Here is a 15380-nt window from a genome sequence, read left to right on the forward strand (position 1 = left end):
CTACATGTAAGCTTCTTCACCAAAGTTTATCTATCAAAACCTAGGAAGACATCTAACACCTCCCCTCCACAGTCAGAGTCCTGTAGGAGAGCTTTGACCTAAGATGCAGCTTTACAGTGTGTTGCAAGTCTAATCTAGCATACAGCAACAGCTAGGTATTACCTTCCTCAGGTACTTCTGCCAAGTTACCTCACAGAAGCCCTGCAACAGCCAATAAAGTTAAGTTTCAGCATAAAAGTGTATTTTGACACAGTGCTTTTCAGGTTTGAGCATGTGAACATTGTTTTCTGCCACTGTGCATCACCTTTGTTTTATATAAGACTTTGACAACTTCTTCCCCCTCCCAACTGTTTTGGATCATTTAAAGATTATTGCAAGGAGTAACTGTGGTGATTTGTCTTAGCTAGTACAGTATTGCTGTGCCAGAAGAGAACACACAGGTACTTCAGAATGGCAGAGAGGCTGCAAACTAGGCAAGACCTTTGCCAAACATGGTCACAGAACTGCTGTCTTCGCCCACCTTTTTAGCTCACAGAGTTCCAAACACTAAATTGAAAGTCTCACTTCCTCTTCCCCATTACAATAAAAAGCCACATTTTCTCATTCTAGCATTGCTCTGGAGTTTACCAGTATAACAGTTGCTTTTTATGCATACATTAGACCAAGCATTACTTATTCCATTCTCACGTTGTTTTACTTTTACTCAAAAAACTGATAGCCTGTTTTTGATCATGGTGTGCAGTGCTTCATGGAAGTTTTAGAAAGTGTTATTAGTAGCTAGATAGCTACTCTAATCACACCACTGAACAGCATCTCTGTCGCCCTCTCCCAACAACAGCAGCTTTCTATCAGACACTGCATATCGCATCTTACATTTTCAGCTTTGTTCTTTATTTCTATATTCAAAAGAAAGCCCTTTCTCTAACTGCCCTTGAGGCTAAAGAGCTGTTCAAATTTCTCCCCCATGTGTTCATTCTAGTCATTTACAGAAGGCAAAAGTCTTTCATTGAACAGTACTACCATCAATTTCTTTTTCTTAAAAAAAACAAGAAAACAAACAACCCCCCCCCACACACACACACACACAGAGCACACATGAAACTCGAGTTGTTAAAATCAGGAACCGCTCCAGGCTGTGACTCAGCATATCTATACAGACACTACATCAGTAAGTCTAGTACAAGACCAGCTAGCTTTGAGGTCCACAGTAAAGAAAGCAGCAAGACTGTTGATATCTTTCACAATAATAATTTCACTTGAAAGGACCATTTTAATTTTTTGGGCAGGGTGTTTTAGTTTCAAGTTATACAAATAACATGCTATATTACTTTTAAGTAGAAGGATAATCAACCTTTGTATCCCATACTCAGTAGCTTCTAATGAGACCAAACCTAGCACTTATTGTAAAGCAAACTTCAGAAAGCCCACAGGGGAAACCTTAGTTTTCCTGGAATGAAATACTCAAGTGCCAGGATACAGCATGTGCAAAACAGCTTGCATGTAACAGACTAAGAAGGTAAAGTCTGCCTTGCAGTTAATAGTACGTCAATTCTGAAGTTAGATATTTCACAACTGATTGCCTTTGCAAAGCTAGTTGATACAGTAGCAGGTACTAGAGTGTGATATGGTAAGGCACTTCATCACTTTGCAAACTGAAAAGCGACAGTACACTCAATGTTTTTAGCTATTCCCATTTTCCCCTTCAGAAGGGCTTAGAAACAACATAGTATTTAAAGATGGGGTGTTGTAAGCTAAGTTCCCAGTTATCTCCTTAAAGGAGAGAGGAGAGTTAAAGGCAGTTTTAATCTGTTTGTCATATATCATTTTGGTCCCAGATGCTGTATTAAATATGTAGTACAAAATATGTTGTATTTATGTGGTTGTTAGGGTCATGCAGCAATTTTTTTCCCTCCTTCTAGGAGAGAAATCAGAGTCTAATCAAACTAACCTGCTTGCTTCGACCATGAATTCTGTTCTTTCAGCTGGAGATGCCTCTAACTACCCAGAGGGAACCCAGCCCCAGCTCAGGTACTGAGAACAGCCTCACTGGCTTTGTCCCTCCTGTTTCCAGTGGACCTCAAGCCCTTCCTTCTTGCCGATCTCAAGCCAGCCACAAGCTCACCATGATGCTTTCTGGTGATGCAGTATCACAGTTAAGACACTTATCATCCTGTTCTCCCTCTGCACAAAAGCAGTATCCATACGTGGCTGCACATACAGAGTGTTCACATGCCTCGGAAAATAGCAATGTCTGCATAGCGTGAAAGGTGAATGCAAATGCTCTTTTTATTACTAAGCATGCAGCTTTAGCCTTTGTATATCTCTTCATCCAATAGTCACACAAGCAGGTAGCAGTATCCTGAACAAGAAAAGACCAAGAACTCTATACAAAGATTTATGCTGAACTGTGGAAGAGAGTCTGGAAGGACATGCAAGTTCCAGATGTTGGATTTGCTGTCATCTAATCAAGATCTAATACCAGGGAAGGGTGGGGTGGAGGGCAGGGGAAGGTGGAAAACAAAGATGAAGGGAACAACAGCTGCAGCAGCTTTAGTTTCCTCATCCTTTCCAGCACCAGAGACATTCTAAGGTTTTACAGCAAGATGCATGAACAGTTAAGTGGTATCCTCCCTCCTCTCCTTCCTCCATGTTTTAATCAAAAAAATCGCACACAAGTATGAACAGCCCTCCAGCCACCAAATAGCTCATGGCTGCATCTAATCTTAAGAGCTGCTGCTTTGATGATGTGCCATTTCTAGTGCTACGTGTCACTTGTTACACCAACAAGGGCTTACAAGAAGTTAAAGCTTTTCAACTAGATGATTTGCTTAAGTTGAATTTCATGTTTATTACACTTTATAAGCACTCCTCATATCCAAATTATACCATTACACATCATGCTAATATTGCCCTTTTTGCCAGCAGGTACATCTCTGAATAAAAACAAAAAACCAAACCCAAGGTACACACATAATCAGTCTCTCCTATGACTGAGCAACACTGAAAGAATTGGGAGAAGTCTCGAGGTATTTTTAAGAACCACACAACTCAGCCAAGTCCCAAGTATACTATTTCACTTATTAGACCTGTCAGTTTTTATGATTCTTCTTGCCAAAAAGTCAATTTTATGATGTAATAATGAAGTTGCTCACCTTCCCCCTACCTGAAGCACAAAGGCTATAAGTTGAGGACAGAAAGGGAAAGACCGCAGGCTGAGCTTAAAAATCGTATAATAAAAAGCAGATAAATAACATTTAGTAGTAAAATGAGAACTCAAATAACATTAATTTCTTGCACATTTTACAAGTTAGCACAATAGAGCCTTGAAGGGAGCTCAAACTTGGCATCACAAGTGCCTAGGGACTCGAGAAGATCAAAGTTCTAGATATATAACACATACAGCGCCTTGGGCCAAGATGCTTCGCTTTTAAAGCCTTTATTTATGCTGTGGGAAGTGTAAGTTCCATGCCAACAGAAGAGCCAAGCCTGCATTATCTAAAGGACAGACAAAGGCTTATGTTTTGGTCCATCCCCCCCTTCTCTCCACTATTCACATTGCACTCCTCTCCAGTTTAAAATAAAATCCAGATTTGTATACTACAGCAGAAGTGTGATCAGATTCCAGCCAGCTAGATTGTTTAATATTTTTCTAACTGCCCCCTCCCCAGCCCCATGCATTCTAGAGTTGCTGAGACAGGCCTCAGAAGTCAAACAGTCATAGAAGTGAGCACATAGATTTCCCCCTGAGATTCTGGCTTGAGTTTTTAGCCAACTTGATATAGGCATGGTTTTTAGTTTAAGAGTAAAAAACAAATATCTTCCATGATTACATCACTTTCAAAGTTGAGGCTTTTAGCAAGATGCCATATCTCATGAGACTCAGTGGAAGCAAGTTCAGCAGCAAATTAATGTTTTTTAGAGGTTATCTGTTCTATCAGAGAGAGCATCAGCTAGCCCACTGAAAAAAAGACCTCCCCTTGTTTTAATCTGGCATTTTACCTGCACTATTAGAGCCCATACATATCATCCTGCTAATCAGGAACAGCAGCTCAAAGAGGTATTAGCATATCACATACAGAACAGAAACATACAGTCTGCCAGAAGTCACTCCACATACCAAGAGCAATTCATCTTTCAAGGCCTTTTTAATAGCTTTTTGTTTAGCTGGTATTCAACTCTTGCATAAAGATTTTATTAAAAAAAAAAAAAAAAGTAACCCTCCCCCTCCCCCCCAGTTGTTATATCCAGGCCATGCAGAACCAAGCACAGCCTTCTGACTCCAAGTAGCACAAGCTTTTCTTTCAGAGGAAGAGTTATTCCTTTGCAGATATCCACAAAGCAGCATTTTCTTATTTTTAAGATTGCTCACAGGATATATCAAGCAAACATTAGCCATGAAGAGAACCCATACATATACCAGATCCAGAGAAACCAATGACTTGCAAACACTATCATAACTAGCCAGTCCTACTAGACATGGGCAATTCAAAACTAAGCTGCCACCCCCAAAAACAGACCAAGCATCCTTTTACCTTAGCTTTAGGAAAAGCCACAGCTCACTTCCTTTCCACCTAAGGGGCAGGGGGAAGAAGGAAAGGAAGAACAGAGTTTTAGAAAAAGGATAGAAAAATCTTCGTAATCTACTTATTCCCCACTTTTGCCTCTCTAGCACTAGCACAACCACAGAGCTAAAATCCTGACTAAAACTTGCTCTATCAGCACTTCTAATTGGGAATTTATCAGTGTAAAATAGGAACAGCTGCTAAGGCTAAGGCATACACCAGGTGGTTATTTTTACCAGGCCTACTCACTTACTAGTTAGTCAATAAGATAAGGGAAGGAGTGAGAAAACATGAGTGATTCTACTTAGATAATTTTTTTTTCTTATCCTAGCTTTAAATTCTAAAGCTTAAAAAGAATGTAAATACTTATGTTTTATCAGTTATCCTTAATCATACTGTCTTATGGTACGACAGAGATGCATAAAGAGTGTATCTGACTTAAGGGCCCTAAAGTATTTATCTCCCCACTTCTTTATCCAGATCCATTACTCAAATTAAAAAACAAATACATTTAGTAAATGATGCTGTAGCATAAGAATCAGGACCAGGTTGTTTCCTAATGCGGCAAATTTGTTGTCATTAAAACTACAAAGACTTGGAATTTAGCCAGCTAATTCTGAATTTTGATTGCTGACTAAGCTTTTGCTTTTCTCAGTTCACCTTAAAATTTAAGTCCCAGTATGCTGTGGTGCAAGATAGCTCTGTAAAATCAGATTTTTATTTGATATCTTCCTTCATTCAGTTGTGCCTTCCAGCTTGAGACCAGAAACTGCCTGTGTTCTTCTCAAGCAAGTGATTGATCTGCTTGTTTATATTTCAAAAATTTTTTCAGGACTGTTGTGGTAGGATGTCCTGATGACTGGGTTAAATTTACTTAGTCTGGAAACTTACTGTTTTTCTGGTAAAAGTATGAGGTAGTGCTATAGGATCTAGCAATACCTAGGTAAATCAAGCTCTTATTCTAGCTCAAGCAGCCTAATCTGTCAAGAGCATATGGGTGAAGTTGTTAGGAGAAGCAGCAAAGAGCTGCTCTGGTACCTCTACTGAGTTGGGAGTAGCTAAGGGAAAGTTTATTCTTTAGGAGTGACAGGAAGGGGATACTTTTACTGGGTTATAAAAGATTATTTTATCTGAGGCAGAGCACGTAATAGAAACCTCTCTCAATGAAGTGAAGCAAAGGATAGGAGGGGAATCCCATATAGGTCTCAAGGTTTATTGAACAGAGAGATTTTGCCACTGGAAGAGAAGACTCTCATTGGGGAGTGGTAGGTTTTATTAGTATTGATGGGGATAGGCAGTGAGATGGGAGAAGTACTGGCAAAAATCCCAGTAGTGGCAAAAAAGAGAAGATGGTCCCTGTTGACTGTACTCGCTTGCTGTCTTACTCAGCTTTTTCCCTTTAAGTTCCAGTTTGTAATTGCTTAATCCTCTCTTGAATCTGTTTTTCTTCTGTATAGCTTTAAGTCAGCTGGATTTGCTAGGCTATGCTTTGAATGTGGAAACACTATGCTTAAAAATCATACTGGTTTGGTTTGTAATCACTTAGAAAACTCAGCTTTAGAATAATTATGTCTTTGATGTTTTCTGATGTTGAAATAAGCTAAAGAAGAGTGTATTACAATAATTTTCATTTAATTTAAACATAGCGTTGAGAAAAGGTTTGAAAACAACTGCCATAATCCTTGCTGTCTGTATAGTTTCAGTGCTTGCTACTTGTTTTGATTTTAGCCGTCTATGTGACCTGTAGGCAGGTAGTTGATAACAATACTTTGGGTGATAACTGAGTAGAGAGGAGAAGAGGACAAGAAAAGAGAGATAAGAGGTGGTCACCTCCACACTGTTGTCCTCAACCACTATCTGCTGTTTCTAAAACAGTCATAGTACTGTCCACTTATGTGAGAGATTAGTATAACATTCCTTACACACCCAGACAACAAATTTTTACAAGTTCAATGATTACTGAGATGGAGGGGTATTTCAGTAGCAGCTTCCTTGACAGTGTTCTCTTCCCACAGAGGATTAGACTGCATCTTTCTGAAGATGTCTTATTCATCAGGGTAAATGATAGTGAAGTATAGCCCTATGTTATTTATTTAACTCATTGAATTGTTTTCCCAGTTATTTGTAAAGCTATGTTTAGCTGAGACTGTGTGACAGAGCATCCATGAAAGTTGTGCAGGCAGGCCTTTAGCACATACAAGAAACTACAGTGAAAAAAATTCATTTGTCCCAGAAGGCAGCCTTGCTCGTGCTTACTGCTGCCTTTATCGCCACTTAGAATGGTCTCACTTGCTAGAGAAATCTCACACTTTATTAACTCAGCCTTCAGCCAGTGTCCAACCAAGGGAGTCTTGCAGAATGATCCTTGATTTGGGCTATATCACATCATGAGCTGATGGAGCTGGCAACTACCTCTTTCTCTCCCTGAAAAGTAATTCCTAAACTCTTTCATTACAGTTGAATCAATTACTTCTGACAGCCAGTGCAATTCTCCTCGTACCCCTGCTGCTGCTCTGTATTCAGCCTGCGGATGAGCAGTGTCCTCTGCCTTGCTCTGCCTTCTGTCACTTCCTCTTCTCACCTGAAACGAATGTGTCCCTCCAGCTGCTTGGCTTCCTGCCAAGCCTTATGGTACACCGGGTGGGTGAGGGATGTCTGCTTACTCTTTACATCTTCCAAGTTCATCTTTTACCCTTACTCCCTTCACTAATTGCAGTTAACTCAAAATAATTTCAGGCCCTCATTTCCAATGGCTACATTCCTTCTGTTCTTCCAGGTGTGCTAGAAATCTGCCCTGAGACCCCACCTCTATACAGATTTGTGGGCTACTCTGTGCTTTGAAAGGGTATCCTGGGAAAATATGAATTCCTCTGTACACTGAGCAAGAACAAAAGCCCTCTCAGTTACTAAAGCACTGATGGGGAATCTTCCCTATATAGGAGTTTAATGCATTATTCTGAAGAGCTCGAGTAAACATCAATTCTTTGTCCCATCCCACCACATTTAGTTGTAAAGGAGAATGGAAAAAAATCTACGAACTGTAGCGATTCCCCTGACATGGAAAAGGGGGCTCTTTTCTTAACGTGTAAACATGGCAGAACCAACTTCTCTGCATCTTTTGCGGAACCTGTGATGTAAATTGTCTGGTAAGGGAAAATGACTGGATTGTTCAGTATATGTTTGTATTCCCCAGGACACTGATACTCAGTTACTACCAGAACTAAACTTGCATAAGCTAAAGTTTACAGTTACTAGAACCAACTAGGGTGGCAGAGAACAAGAGAAACAAAACAGCATATGGAGTCTCAGTTTCATCTCATTGTTTTCCTTCATGGGATACTTCTCTGAATATGTCAGAAAGGCATCTCATCTTTTCTAGGAGGTACTCTAATATTTGCCTCAAGCAACAAACAAGACATGGTAGAATCTTGTGTACCTAGTCTTAAATTAGGGCTCTAATTTCTGTTTTTTAAAGTGTGTTAAATAATGTAATTTATAGTAGTTCAGGCAGAATCTGTGGTAACAATTTTCAAGTGCCGCTATGGTGTGGCAATGCTGTCATCATATGATTGTCTCCAAAGAATTAGAGAACCACTTCCTTCTGTATTGAAAATGTTGGATGCCTCCAGCCTCCCAATCTCCTCATTATACTACATGAGAAATTGAGGTTGGAAAAGATGCACCTGCAGCTTTGTCTGCATATTGATTTGAATACATTTAGTGGAAGTATTGTTCTTATACTAGTACCAGTTCCTGAGAAAACAATCTTATTCTGATTTAATAATGGCTTATTTCAGCATAATTTGAATTTTAAACCCTCTTCAGTGGTGGTGCAAACTGGGCTTACTCTACATTGCAGCTGGTTAGGAGGACGTATATGTCATTAATTACTGTGCCTCAGCTGAGTCCTAAGAACTTTTTGAACTGCTCTAACACAATTGCAAGCACTTATATGTTCCTACCACCCATGAGCTAAGCTAACCCAAAGCACACTTGACTAAAATGAATTCCAATGCAATCTTTTACATTAACAAAATGGCCTCAAAATTATGCTTGAAAAGCAAACCTTGAGGTGGTGTTTGAAGAGTTACTTCCCTCAGCTATTTGCTCAATCGTTCTGCAAGAGGCTACTATCCTCACAGCAGAATTCCATGAAATATATACTTTTATGACCTCTCATCCTCTCCTATCTCAGCTCATTTCGCCAGGTATCACTGGAGATCCTTAATAAAATAGCTTGCCATGTATTTCCTGATTATGTCCAGTGTCCTACCCTGTTGCAATATTCCACCAGTAGATGTCAGCTCAGAACTGGTGAAAGTTTATTCCATGTGTTTCAAGGTAATTACAGTTAGTGGTTCAGTGGCTTCTGCCATGTCTTTCTGCATCAGAATGCTTGTTCAGAACATCAGACAGTATGATGCCGCTCTTCAGAAATTCAACATATGACCAGGGTGACATTTGAGCACTTTGTGACGTTTGTGAAGAGAAAGAATTAGAACTGATGTGTGATTGAAAAAAAAAGGAGAAACAGTTATTCTGTTAATTTTTAAACTGATTGTAATTTTAAGGAAAAATTTTAAAAATCAGACTATAGTTCCTAAAGTCAACATGCTCGGAGCTAATGAGCCAGGGCAACAGTAACCACTGTTTCGCAGAGTGACACGCTAATTTGTGGCAACCTCTACACAGTCAGAAACAGAATTACTGTAGCATTAGAAGGAGTCTTTGCCCCAGTAAACTGGCCACCTGTGTGAGAGAATGAGAGCAGGGGATATGCTGGTTCTGTACAGCTCTGCTGGAAATTTTTTTCTCTTAAAATTATAAGGATATTTGTTGCCTGTATATGTTGCTGGAACATCATCTGAGAGGCAAAAATTTGACCGTCTGTTTTCAAGAGTAGTGTGGCACTGTACGTGCATCTGCAAGCCCATATAGAAAGAAGTAAATTTCTCTATAAACTGTGGAAATAGGTGCTACAGTGCTGTCTCCTCTGCTTCTTTTATGGCATTTTCTCTCCCAGGTGTACAGAATGACTTACTCCTGTGCTTTTGGGGCACGGAGTGTCCCAAACAGTGTCTAACTGCAGTGTGTTCCTCTGTTTTCTGAGTAAGCTTGTACAAGATAGTCAGTCTTATGTCCAGAAATTCATTCTTGAAGATAAGATGCATACTGTTAGTATATTCCCACACCTGCCGTACCGCTGTAGCTGTAGCTATTTCTCCTGAGGATTTCTGGAGGAATACCCCAGAGACCTTAGAGCCTCAGCAGCTGGAACTGTGCTGGGAGCTGGTCTGTAGTATAGTGGGAAGAGCTTGTTCTGCCCTTTGAGGCAACAATTTTAGTCCATTGTCACATTTAGCTAAGGCTCTTCCTGTTGTATGCATTCCTGAGCCCTGTCTGTTCAAATGAGCATTTTAGAGGCGGATCAGTTGCTCCTGCTTGTAGGCAAGTTGTTTATGTAGTGGAGCAGATGTTTGGTGAAATGGTTGGCCTTCAGAAACAATTTTTTCCTGAAGTGTAGAAGACAGAACATGGAGGATGAGGACGCAAGACTCAGCAGACAGGGTGAATGCTGCAATCACTGTGGATTACTATGGATGGGCTGGTGCTCTAGGATGGGCTGAAGTCGTGTTATCATACACATCTGGGAAAATGAACAGTGGGGCACCCAGGAATTAGGCCATGAAGTTGAATAAGGAGTTTTTTCCTAGCTGTCAGGGCTGTGCAGCCCCTTCCCTCCAGGGAGGAGGTTTGGCTGCCTGTGTTTGAGGCCAGCTCCGATACAGCGCAGCTGTGTAGCCTCGGATGAGGCTGCTGTGGAAAGAGCTGTATGAGAAGGGGCTGTGAGGAGCCTCCTTGGGGCTTCCCCACTTCAGCTCAGGGGCTGCATTTAAGCTTAGCCCCTTGCCCTTGCCTGAGCTATGTGGTGGTTATGCCTGTGCCTGGTCATATGCCTTCTCATCCTGACCTGCTGGCTGGCTTCCTGGCTTGACCTTGGACCTGCCTCGTCATCACAGACTTGTCTGATGATCACTGGACTATCGGCTGACCCTGGTTACCATCATCAGACCTGCTCTTCTCTACTCGCTTTGGGGCAGTGGGATGGGGCCCTTGCTGGTGAGGACACTGTCACCCTTGGCTCCTGGCTCCCCTTCCCTTGCGGAGCAGCCTGCTCCTTTTGCTCCCTGGCATTAACATCCTCACACCTGAACACTCTGAGGAATGCCTTGTTGTCAGTTAGCTATCACAGGCTGTTTTGTGTCATGTATGCTGTAAATTATAATATATGAATAAGTTAAAATGAAAATGGTGTTGGCACTTCAGTTCTCTGTGTTAGTACTGTGGAGTCTGTAAAATAATGATGTGTCTTCTCAAAATTTGTGAATATAAGAAATAATAGATCATTTTCAGAGATTAGACCTTCTGAATTGGTAAATGTCCTATAGATGGCATACCTGCTCCCATTATGTCTTCTACAGAGATGAAGCGAATATATCAATTCCAAGGGAGCATTATTCCTTGTCTTTTGTACGCTGTGGCCTAGCTCAAAGTATGATTGTGAATGCCAATATATTAAATTCAGGAAAGTCACACAGCAGTGATGTCCTGGGGAGATCAAATGCTTATTTGCTGAAAAATTTAACTCTAAGGACATTGCTGCGTGTCATGGCTATTTGTTTTTCTGAGCTTCCTCATTAATGCCGTTGCTCAACAAATTATACCCCTTTAATATCAGAAGGCCAGACACATAAGGTCGGCTATATATGTTTGACAGTTGCAGGTAAGTGGTTTTGTCAAGCTGAATGGAAGTTGTTGCTGTTGAGAGAAATCCATATGGATGCCGGTGAGGTCAGGGTCGTTGGTTAGACTGAGGCTTTATAAACCCTGCACATGGAGCTACAGTTGTATTTTCCTATGGAGTGTTTCCAGGAGCCTACTGGCTAACAGAGCTGATATGGGCAACCAGAAAGTTTCTCCCTTCATTACTGGGTTTGGATCAAGGCAGGTGGGGGAACTGAGAAATGCTTTGCACTCCTATACCCTGGTGACACAGCATATGATTCTCTGAGGGGGTTGTAATGATTTGAACAATATTAATGAATTTGTAATCAGATTTTACTATTCAACCATCAGTTAATTTGTCACAAGGTTTATGGGATTAATGGTTTACTGTGATTTTAGGTGTTAAGTGACCATATGGTTCACAGGCTTAGATTTTATGTGATTGTGACATTTTGCAATTTTATTAAAGCTTGGTAATCTGTTCCCTGGCTCTTCTGCATGTGCAGAATCCACGTAGCAACATGTTTTAAAAGCCACACCAAATTATTAACTAACCAATTAAAGTCAAAACATTTTAAACTTACCAACTGGTTGCTCATATACAGAAATAACTCCTGTGCAGTGTGAATTAAAATAATCTATAAGTCTGTGTGCTGAAAACGTCTAAAATAGTTATAGTAAGATTATGTGATTTCCAAAATGAAAGTCTCAAAGATCAGTCTCATTGGTAATGGCTATCAGAAGAGCTCTTCCTTCCTCTTGGGAGAACGTCTTGCCTTTGTTGCACATGGCTGCACAGTGGCATGGGTGATGGAGATGTAGTAAGCATGAAAAACACCTACCTTGTTCATGGAGCTGTCGGCTTCTCAGCCATCCCGAGACTTCAGCAGATCCTACACTGCTTGCGTGAAGTGGCGTGAAGCTGAGTGTATGGGCACTGCTGTTTTAGAGCAGTGGCACTGATACTGAAGCTGGTAGAGAAGCTGGCTATGAAAATGCATGTGTAAACTCCTGGCCCCGGACCGATCTGTGATTCAACAGCAGCTCTTGCCATTAGTGTCCACAGACACATTATGTTAAGAACAGTTTAATGATGTTAGAATTTGGCCTGTGAGAGACCCTGTTACCCGTGCTGGTTCTGACTTTGTTGCAGGCCAGGGAAGGCCTGGACAGTATAAAAGTTTTTAAAATACCATAATGGAAAAAAGAACTAATATTTCAGGCCAGTGGGAATATTCCACCTCTCCTTGCCAAGGAGACTTTTTCAGAGTCTGTGAAGTGAGCAGTGTATCAGCAAATGGAGAGGTTTAGTAAGTGACCAAGGCAGTTGTTGGGAGTTTGTTCTGTCCAGAAATCTGACAAACCATTAGCACTCTTGCTCTAATAAATAATGTTTGCCAGAGAGGAGAAATGATAACACAGTGCTGAACTAGGATGCAGATGCTTGCTATCAGACAAGTGGCTTCTCCCCTTCACCTTCTTAGCTCAGCTGTGTTCTGCAAATAAACAAGGAAGGATAAGCAGTGTGGACATACAGCTTTGTGCAGCCTTGTTCTCATAGTCGTGCTGCTTAGTAACAGTGCTTTGCTAGTCAGAAATCTTTATCACCATATCAGTGTGGTGATATGGGACTTTTGCATGGTGTGAGGCATTGCCCTAACTAGAATGGCCGTCCGTAGTGCCTGAATGAGGAACCTCAGGCAAGAGGAGATGAAAGGTCTTTGCCCAGAGTCCTGTTCTTGCAGCTAGAACTGTCCAGACTTCTGTATGTGATCGGCTTTTGTCTGAAGCCACGGTGATACAGTGGCAGCTTTGAAGGTGGCAAAGAGAACGGACTACTTGGGTTGAGCCCACAGCCTGTGTGCTGAGAAGCTGTTTCCTATCCAGCCCCAGAGCAGAAATTTCTTTAGCTGGAATGGGCAGGGGAATTATGGAGGGGCTTGTTTTTAGGGGTGAGAGAGAGATGTAGCTAAGTTCTAGACTCTGGTACTGTAGGACAGTAAGTTATGAGCGGGGAGGAGGACAGAGGGTTTTGGTGCAACTTTTCTTTTAACTGATACTAAGTTAAATGTTTGTTCAGTAACATGGTATAAAAAAAATAGATAAATATGAATGGACTAATTCCTCCACAGAGTGTGCGGAGTACCTTTCTGAGTCCTGCATGGAATTTAACTCTTCATATCTGGTTTTCTTCATGGGAGGGTCAGAATATGTTAAAAATCATGTTTTAAAACAAAAAACAAAATGTTGGGGCTTTGTGGGGGAGAAGGAGGCTGAAGGCAAGTTGTAGATGTGAAATCTGACAGCTTTTTTGAGCTAGATTTTGGGCTGGAGACTGTATATTAGCTTAAACAAGGGTAATGCAGTTTGTGCAAGACAGGGCCAGGAGAGCATGTTTATATAACTTTTGTTTATTATCTGCTTTTCTGAATAGCTAAACCTCTGTTTCAATATATGTGGAATTCACAATTAATTTGTACAAAACACTGCATTTTCTTTATGCATTTGGATGTATTGCATGTGTAGTGGTTGCAAAAAAGGCAGCATATGTGCAGTACCGCTGTACCTTTTTATTTATCTACATGCCAAGATTAATCCAAGATGTGGTAATGTTTTGCCTCAGAGCAATTGTACCAATGAACCTTAACCCTGATCTTAAGAGACTTACTCTCTGTTCCTCTGACAGTTTGTTTATTCTTCACTTCAGGGCCTCTTTTGAGCTAAAACAGCCATTAAGAACAAATTGTTCTGGACAGCTTTTCTACCTCTATGAGTAACAAAAACTGTAACTTATTTTCATTTCTTCTTACACCTTTTTCAGGTGATTCCTGCAAGCATAAATCCACTGCAGTATCCATCCAGCACTGGAATATTCTAAACGAGGAGAAATGATGGGGCTCATTAGAACTGTGTGACCTTTCAGCATTCTCTGTAAAAATTGCTGCATGCAGGGGGACGAATCCTGCTGTACTTTATGCACATATCACTGTAAACACAATGTCTGTGTCAGAAGAAGAAAAACCACAACAATGTTCAAGTACTTTATGTATTTTCAGTTATTTGTGTAGTTTCTTGTGCTTTGTGAGTGGCGAATAAAATGGTGGCCATATTATGTGAGAATATTAGGAGTCGAGGGTTTAGTCTTAAGATGTATCTAGAACCCCCTAATTCAGTGGAATTTGTGAGTGCTCAGTATTTCTTCAAGTGTTTGAGTAATCCTATTAATCAACTGTTGAAGAAAGTATTAAAAGAGTCAATAAGCTGAAAAGGTATTTCAAAATATGTCCCCATTTAAAGCAGAAAATACATATTTTTTGTTCTTCTTCATTTTAACCAAATACATTATTTGTGAAAAGGGGGAAAGAACAGAAATGAAAAAGCATTGTTCGCCTGCAGTAGAATGGAGATACCAAGAGAAAAATGGAGCCCACTTCATCTGTTGTTAAGGTTAACAAGAGCTGGATCAAACCTAGTATTTCTTACAGTCCTTACGAAGCACCACAGTTCTTGACCTCAGTAATCAAGAGTTAAAACTGAATAATTGCAAAAAATATTTTTTACTCACTAAAGAAGAAATAACTCGTAGACAGATTCAGCATGGTAAAACTTGCTTGATTAAATATTTTTTAATTAACCAAATACCTTACATTATTTCAGGTCCTGCTCTACCATTTCTCCTTACAGGAAAACTGCTGAAACAGAGACAAAGGTCACTTTAGGAACATAAAACGATGCATTTTATATTTTTATCTAAAATGAAAACAAACTAATCAGAAATGAAGGTATCAATCTTGTATCAAGCTAAAATCTCAGGCTGATGGTGTAAATAGGTTTATATAATAAATCAGTTATTGCTCTTTTTAAAACATATTTTATTGACTTGTACTTGCAATGTAATTTACAACTCTTAAGGAGTTAAAGGAGTTAAAAAGGAGATACAAATAATGTTTTTGTTTTGTATTTTCACAGAGCTTTCTCTTTCTTTGTTGCTGCCACAAAACAGAGACAGCAATTATTTCTGAACTATGGCAA

The 15380-nt window shown here is 40.3% G+C and overlaps 1 long non-coding RNA gene across 1 annotated transcript in view; it reads left to right on the forward strand.

Annotated features, from left to right (window-relative positions):
• Positions 1-14630, forward strand: part of LOC135329113 (uncharacterized) — a 30210-nt gene extending 15580 nt beyond the window's left edge. Inside the window, exons 3-4 of the long non-coding RNA XR_010390330.1 lie at positions 1983-2267; positions 14170-14630. This is a non-coding gene — a long non-coding RNA (uncharacterized LOC135329113). The remainder of the gene's footprint in view (positions 1-1982; positions 2268-14169) is intronic.
• The last annotated feature ends 750 nt before the right edge of the window (positions 14631-15380 follow it).

This window comes from Dromaius novaehollandiae, chromosome 8 (genome assembly GCF_036370855.1).
Source record: "Dromaius novaehollandiae isolate bDroNov1 chromosome 8, bDroNov1.hap1, whole genome shotgun sequence".
NCBI classification, from domain to species: domain Eukaryota; kingdom Metazoa; phylum Chordata; class Aves; order Casuariiformes; family Dromaiidae; genus Dromaius; species Dromaius novaehollandiae.